The 7,933-nt window shown below is 44.0% G+C and overlaps 1 long non-coding RNA gene across 1 annotated transcript in view; it reads left to right on the top strand.

Moving 5' to 3' along the window:
- Positions 1–1,418: 1,418 nt before the first annotated feature.
- LOC148108846 (uncharacterized) overlaps positions 1,419–7,933 on the top strand; it is an 82,023-nt gene continuing 75,508 nt past the window's right edge. Inside the window, exon 1 of the long non-coding RNA XR_015726810.1 lies at positions 1,419–1,643. This is a non-coding gene — a long non-coding RNA (uncharacterized LOC148108846). The remainder of the gene's footprint in view (positions 1,644–7,933) is intronic.

Here is a 7,933-nt window from a genome sequence, read left to right as displayed (position 1 = left end):
GGGGGCAAGTCTTTAAAATCTCTCTGAGCCTAGTTTCCTCATTTGTAATCAGGGTATAGTAACAGTATCCACTTTTTGGGGTCGCTGGGAGGATTGAGTAAGAACCTGTATGTATGTAATGTACAGGGTGTGGCATATAGTAAGTGCTCAATAAATAGTTGCTTTTTAAAAAGTTATCTGTAATAGAAGTTCAAAAATATCTTTTGGGAGCTCAGCAGGGGAGCAGTGAACACCTTCTGGGGAAGTCAGGGATATGACTAACTCTACCTGGAAGCAAAAACCTTTGAACTGACTCTCTTCTGTCTGTGAGTAAATTTCCAGTGTCGGGAGATCCTACTGATCTGCTTTGGGAACCCTGCTTTGCAGCTGCGTATCACAAGGCTGTTTCAGTTTGGGGAAAGGAGCAGCAAAGGGCACCCATGGAAGCAGCTACTAATTGCGTGACTTTGGGCAAGTCACCCTAACCTCATCACAGATAAAATTCCCTTATCAGTGATATGGGGCTCATACTACTGGCTACCTGACACACTTGCTATGGGATCAGGAAAGATCATGCATGTGAAACGTTCAGCAGAGTGCCTGGTGCAGGGTAAGTGCCCATTAAAACTTAGCTATTACTCTTATCCTTAGCTCAGTGAGACACAAGACTGCTCGGTCTATCCATATTTTGGAGAAGAGTGCTGGGAGAGAAATTTCTCGGTCTCCTGGCTGCCACTTCAAGCAGCCAGTTTACACTTGAAAGCGTCTGTTTGTTCAAATGGTGAGCAAATCCAGGCCTTTTGTAGCCACAGCAAGAAAAAGAACTTTCTGCCTGGTCCTCACTCTTTCTGATTTTTTTTTCCATTCTCTTTCCTTTTTTTTTTCTCCTTTCTTTTAAAATAAATGCCTGCACACATGTTATTTATTTATTTTTCGTTAACGTTAAATTGAGGTTTTGACCGAAACTCAGCCTGCACATACTTGAAAAGCCATCAGGCTTGTTGGGCCGCGGATAAAGGTCTTGGGATTTCCCCACAGGGCTGCGGAGAGTACAGACAGGAAGCCCGGGACCGAGCGCCTGACCAGAACTTCCTCGGGGGAGGCTGGAGCAGAGCACGGCATCCTGCTCAGAACTCTCCAGAGCACACAGGGCAGAGCACTGGTTTGCTCCCAGGGGCACGCTGGAAGAGAGACCCCAGCCCTGACCTGTGGGTCCAGACCCAGCAGACAGCAGAAGGCTGAAGCCTCCCCCAGGGAGAGGCTGACACTGTCAGGCTGGAACCTTCCATTCTGGCCCAACCTCTCCCCCCCCACCCCACCCCCCTGCGCCGAGGAGGGAATTGAGAAGGGACTTTCCAGAGAGCGTTTGCGTGCAGGGTGTGGAAATGGAATAAAAGCATATGCAAATAGGCCTTTGCGTGCCTTCCTCTACTCCAGTGAGCAAGAGCCCTTCTCCAGAAAGATGCTCTTGCTCCAAGACACTTGACAGCTCTCTTCCTCCCCTGGACGGCGGTGGCAGCGCCGAGTGGAGTGGTAAAACCTGGCTAGGAAGCCATGCCAAAAGGGAGGGCTGGATGGACAGGGGGAAGGAGCAAAATGAGGAGGGGGAGAACCGGCCGCTGAATTGGAAAAGATAAAGTCAAATGAAATTTTAGGAGCTCTCTGTGAGTATGAGCTGGGAGAAATAATCATTGCGAGCTGATTTATTATGTACTTATCTTCTGTCTGAGAGGCAGCAGGCTTTGTACAGTGGATTATTGCAGAGTAAATGGCACATTAAAGATACAATCAAGATGTTTAAGGCATATTGAATGACATTAGAGTTAAAATAGGTGAGACTCTTGTCATGGTCTATAAATATAAAAATGTCAGTGGTTTGGAGATATTTCCAGTGCTTAAGATGCAGCTCCATTTCCAGAAGGAAAATATTTTTAACCTTTTGTTAGTTTTGGGGTGGGGTAGGGTGGGGTTGGGAAGTGGCATCGAACCTGTACGGATCATAAAACAAAATGCCTTAAACCCTGGCATTGTAGACTGTGGCCTTTGTCTAGCAAGTCGTAAACTTTCTTGCAGTGACAATAGCATATAAATATTGCACGGTACATAATTTGGGGGCTTAGGGAGTGGGGGATTATGACTGCTGTATTTTATTTGTTGTTTCCTATTCTCAATCTCATTCAGTCTTTGGATATAAAAGTTTTTCTTTAATCTTTTTTTACATTACTGAACTTGATTTGTGTATTAATTGGGCAAGTAATGTAGCTCTTCTTTCCTGAAAGCTTAGTTATTGTATTATTGTATTTTCTTGTCACTTGGGACCCTCACACTCAGTGCCCATTATTTCATTAGCCTGCTCGGGCTTGTCCTTGGTCTTGCCCCAACCCCTTCTGATGGCAGCGCTGGGCTGACATTTGCCCCCAAGTTGTTGACTATGGGTTTTGGAACAGAACAAATTTCTCTTCTGTTGTTTGTTTTTAATAAAAACCACCTGGCTGTCCTCATGCATTGTAGTCTCAGGACAGAGTGGCAGCGGTACCCTAGCTCTTTATGGCTGGAGCTCGTCGAGGGAGAGGAAGGTGGGAAACTTGACTCTGGGGTTTGCTCAGATCGTTTGGGTTGTTAGTGTGTGGGGTGGGTGGTGGTGGAGACTTCTCTTGGGATTCCGCCAGGCCCAGGTATGGGACGGGGCATGGTGCTGGTGGAAGGCCAGTGATGCTTCTTGGTTATCCCGTCTCTGAATTCCTATCACCCCTCTTTTTCTGAGGGCCCTTCGGGAATTCAGTGTAGTCTCGTCTCCTCAGTGTGCGCCTTTGGGTTAAATCTGTAGCAAACACTTGTTTTCTCTGGCTGTCAGCAATTTATAATCTTGGGTGTGGGCCCTAAAAGCCAGTTTTGGGGCACTTCTTGGATTCAAAGGCGATTCCTCCCACTAGTTCTATAATCTGGCAAAAATTCCTTATTTTGATCCTGGCCTCAGTCTTAGTAATAAAAATAATAATAACAGATGAAAAACATTTGTAGCAGTAACTGATGAGTATTTTTATGATTTACAGTTTGCAAAGCATTTTCATAGGTCATGTAATTCTTCCATAAAATTCGTAAGGTTAGTAGAGACAAGTAGAATTAGCACATAATGGGAGCTTATTAAATTTTTGTTGAATGAGTGAATTATACCCATTTTACTGCTAAGGAAATTCAGACTCAAAGACGTCAAGTGACCTATTGAAGGCCCCACTGCCCAAAAGGGACTCAAACTCACATCTTCTGACTTTTTTTTCATTCCACACCAGCTCTGATAATAGAGTTTTACACGCTATTTGTTGTCCTTTCTCCAGGAAAGTGTCTTCGATTCTCTAAAAAAAAGATTCTGGGAAAATGCAAATGGATGGCTATACTATCAACGGGGTGACAGAGAGCCTTGTCTGTACCACTGTGGAGGCTTCTTAGGTTCCTTACTCTGCCAGAAATGTATATCCTTAAGGACGTGACTGTTTGGTTACATTCCTTATTGGAAGATAAAAACACAATGTCATGACAAAAAAATGACTGTCTTGGATTTTACTATTTTTTGGACATTCTGGCATTACACTGTGTCAATGTCAAGGGAAACTACTACCTGAGTTTTGGGTGTGGAGCTGAACAGTTTTCTCTAGCTTTTTCGGTAATGGGGAGAGTCATGCAGTGCTGTCATTTTGGCGAGGGGCTGGTGTTCAGGGATCAGCAGTTGTCTGGCCTATAGTAGTTGCTACCAGCTGCTCCCACTGCTGGAGGAAATGTCCCTCTGATCAGCTCAGATACGAGAATAATAAGAAAAGAGCCCCTTGTTCTACCAAAGCCGAGACTTCGGCTGTGGGGTTGCGCCCATAACATTCCACCTGCTTGCCAGGGACTTCCTTTAACCTGTGATCCCAGGAGCAGAGAGAAGGAAGAATTTCCCTCCTAAGTCTAAACCTAATTAGAAAGGAATGCCAGTGGGTATCCACCTAAGGGCCTTTCCCTTTGACTTCTGTAACCGGAGACTCAAAGCGTTGGCTAAGAAATTTCTCCCAGAGGAAAGCTGCAAAACCCATCTGGATGACTTCTTTACTGAACTAATACTCCTCCCCTCTTCAACAGGCAATGGTATCACCACCTAGGTGGTCTCAAACTTGCCAGTCTGTTTCTTAATGGTTTCTGTGCCTTGTTTTGGAAAGCCCTTCTCAAGTTATAAGGATTTATTCTGACATTTACTTATGACACTTTGTAGTTTTAGTTGTTATCAAATTATTTATTTGTAATTAGCTCTTTTATCCATCTAAAGTGTATTTTTGATTTGTGTGAGACAGATCTGATGTTAATTTTTTCCTTTATTGATGTCAGTTTTTCCCCCCTCTGCTATTTTTCTTTTTTTAATAACTTTTTAACTTTGGGATAGTTTTAGAATTATAGAGAAGTTGCATAGATAGTACAGAGAGTTCCTATATATCCCCGCTCAGCTGCTTTTTGATTTGAAAGGATATTTTTGCCTGGTCCTAAATTCCCACATATACACAGATGTCTTTCTAGAATCTCACTTTTATTCTATTGATGCGTTTGCTATTTCTGTCCCAATATCACATGTTTAATATTATTTCTAGAGAGTCCATAGCTTTTGGTAGGGATTCTGAGATCTCACAGGGCTTTTAAGGGGTCACACCCAGACTTCAGGCAAGGAAAGCATTAGTAACCCTGTTTATGGATGTTGCTGCTGCTGAGGGGACTGGCCAGGAAGGAGCACATGCATCTCACTAGCACATGGGGAAGGAGGTCATCATTAGCGACCTGCCCCTTATAGGAATGCCCTGTTCCCTGAGCACAGGCCTTGGACACAATGGCAAGGATGAGGCTCTGGTGTAGGGTTTCTCCTCAGTACTACTGACATTTGGGGACTGGTAATTCTTTTTTTTTTTTTTTAAGATTTATTTATTTGACAGAGAGAGAGCTCACAAGAGAGCAGGGGGAGCAGCAGAGGAAGAGAGAGAAGCGGGCTCTCTGCTGAGGACCCTGGGATCATGACCTGAGCTGAAGGCAGACGCTTAACCGACTGAGCCACAGGCGCCCCAGGAGCTGGTAATTCTTGGCTGTGGGACTATCCTGTGCATTGTAGGACATTTAGCGGCATCTCTGGCCTCTACCCACCAGATGCTATTGACACCCTTGATTATTCAAGACAATCAAAATTTTCTGCAGACATTGCAAGTATGCCTAGGTGTCCCCCCACCCCCACCAACCTTGCAGCAATTGAAAAACACTGCTCTGAAGTCAAAGTGCCTGAGGGTTAACCCTGGCCCTACTAAACCCTGTTTAGTAGCCATGTGCCTCCATTTCCTCCCGTGTAAACTGCAGATGCAAATCATAATGGCGCCTGTCTCCTAGGATGGTCCTGAGGACCAACGGAGCAAATACACATGAAGCACTCAGAACAGACCCGGTAGGACAGCCCCCAGCTCAATGTTAACTATTACTATTATTTTAAAATCTTTTATATTTGATCTCACTCCTAATAACCACACAGACTTCCCATTTTCCTACTACCTCCCTATCTAAATCAACGGTGTTTGCCAAAAAATTACATGTCTTCGTTAATGAAATGGAACTCTGTTTTCAGAGCTCCTTAACTGCTAATTAATCAGCTCCCATGATAAACTCACCTGAGCTGTGTGCGAATTTTATTTGCAGCTACAGAAGAACAATTCGTTGGTTAACAGGCTTTTAAGTGACAATCCAGCTCTGTGAGCAGCAGAAAAGCCCAGAAATGATTTTCTAAGCAAGGTGGTAATGGCAGTGGGAAGAGAGAAATCTGGGATAAGGAGAAGACTGAGGATTTACAGGATTCATTCGCTTGATGGCTTCGGGAACGCTGTGTTCATTTTCCGTCGAAACGCACCATCATCTTGTAAGGCAGAGGGGGATGCATGGAAGACGTGTGTTCTGGCAGTTCATGTCACTTAGTTGCCCACCCCTATTCTTTTTCTCATAGCAGCAGCTTTTGTGACACCATAATGTTTGCCGTGAAGCTTGCCTGAGAGCCCGTCTTGTGGGGATGATTATTTTCAGTGTTTAAGAAGATCTGGCTGACATGGGGTTGTGGGCTGTCTCTACCTTTGTCCAAAGGGCTCACTTCTTCCCGTGAAACCAGGATTTGGTTTGAAGAGGAGAGAGGAATGTCCTGGCCTGGGCTGGAGGCGCAGTAGGCCCGACAAGGCTCATTAGTTTGATGACCTTGGTGAGGCTTGGTTAGTTCACTTGGCTGGGGCAGCTGGCTGACTGGCAGCCTAGGTCCTGAAACTGAAATGATTAGGCCGAAAATTTCAGTTCTTTGACTTGCTGACTGCGCGGCCTTGGGCAAGTCACATAACCTTTACCCTCTATGAAGTGGTTTTGATCAAGTACCTAGCTCGCAGCTATGTTGTGAATTTTAAATGAGACGAATCAGGCAGCTCGGTGGCTGGCACCTAAGTACTTCATACAGCTGAGCTATTAGGATAATTGTTATGATGGTTATTTATTTGAGTGTCCTTCATAAGCTGGGCACTGCAAGGGGTGGGAGGGTACATCCAGGGCAAATATGACATTTCGTGCTTCTACAGGGAAATACACCCTAGAAACTGGAGTGTTTCGACAGGTGAACCTTGAAAGCTGGGGAAGTGGGAGGGAGTTAGAGAAGTCTTCAGAGATGGTACCTCAGTAACCACAAAGGCATGGACTCTAGACATGGGCAGAGCCTGTACACAGGGGGACAGATAATCAAGACCATGGACACAGGGGCGTGGAGCTTTGAATTCTTTTTACCCGAAACAGGAAAAAATTACCAAATTTGAAGTGGATAGCCTGGAAGACCAGAGAGAAAAGACTTGTCCACTTCTGCTGAATGAATCCAGCCATCAGACCGTTTCTGTAGACTTGAAGCGTATTTTGTATTAGGCTAGGCTCTGTGTGGTTCCTGGCTGATTGGGCCCCAGAGCCTAGAGGTGCTGGGCACCTGATACACGGCTGTGATCATTTGTTCGGTGAGTTGTGTTCTAAGTCTCTTCTCTCATTGCCAGAACTCGCCTCGTGGTCATAAGTGGATTTTGTTTTACACAGAGGACTAGGGAAGTTCAACACTAGCGGATAACCTTGCAGTTTCTTACTGGCAAAGACTGGTTGACCCCGTTTCTTTAGTATTGCCTTGTGCGTTCCAGCTTTCCTCCTAAGGCTATGAGCAGAGATCTAAATGAGATAATTATGCAGACTATTTAAAAACTTTTTAAAAATAAAGTGCTATGTAAGGAACTATTTTTTATATTTTATCGTGAGCATATAAAGCAATTTGGATGCATTTCCTTTACACCTTTTGGGAGTGAACTGGAAGACAAGGATTCATTTAGCTGAAAGGATTTTAGATTTGTCAAGTTATAATAGGTTAGTAGCTCTCCTAAAAGCCTCAGATGCTGAAAATGCATTCCTTTATTCTAACCCTATATAGCAAGAGCGGAATGCCACAGTAGTAATTGTGTGTGGCAAGATTATATTTGTAACTACTTTTGGGTTAGTTTTTATTTTTCCCTCAAATGGTGGGGAAAATACATAAGAGAGAAGGGGATGAATTCTTGGAGATAGAAGTGAATAACTCTACTATCATAATGCACCAAGACCAAGTCCGGTGAGAGATTTCTTTTCATAGGATAAATTATACATTTACCCATCAGAGTTCCATTGTGTAACTCTGCCTTAGAAAAGAATTTAACTGTATTGATTGAATACAACTTCAGTTTTCCTGGGCTCTACACTGGGGAAATGCTAATAATGGAGAAAACAGTAGTGTTGATAAGTGTAAATGGTCAACTGTTAAAAATCCTTTGTATTGTTTTCGGTTTCTATTTTCTGACTACAAATCTCATGAAGTTGACAAAATGGCTCATAGCGCAGAGTCCATTCTGGTAAATAGGAGGCA

Source organism: Ursus americanus, chromosome 15, assembly GCF_024610735.1.
Source record: "Ursus americanus isolate L20-20 chromosome 15, mUrsAme1.1.p, whole genome shotgun sequence".
NCBI lineage: Eukaryota > Metazoa > Chordata > Mammalia > Carnivora > Ursidae > Ursus > Ursus americanus.
This window is presented reverse-complemented; position numbering and strand designations above follow the sequence as displayed.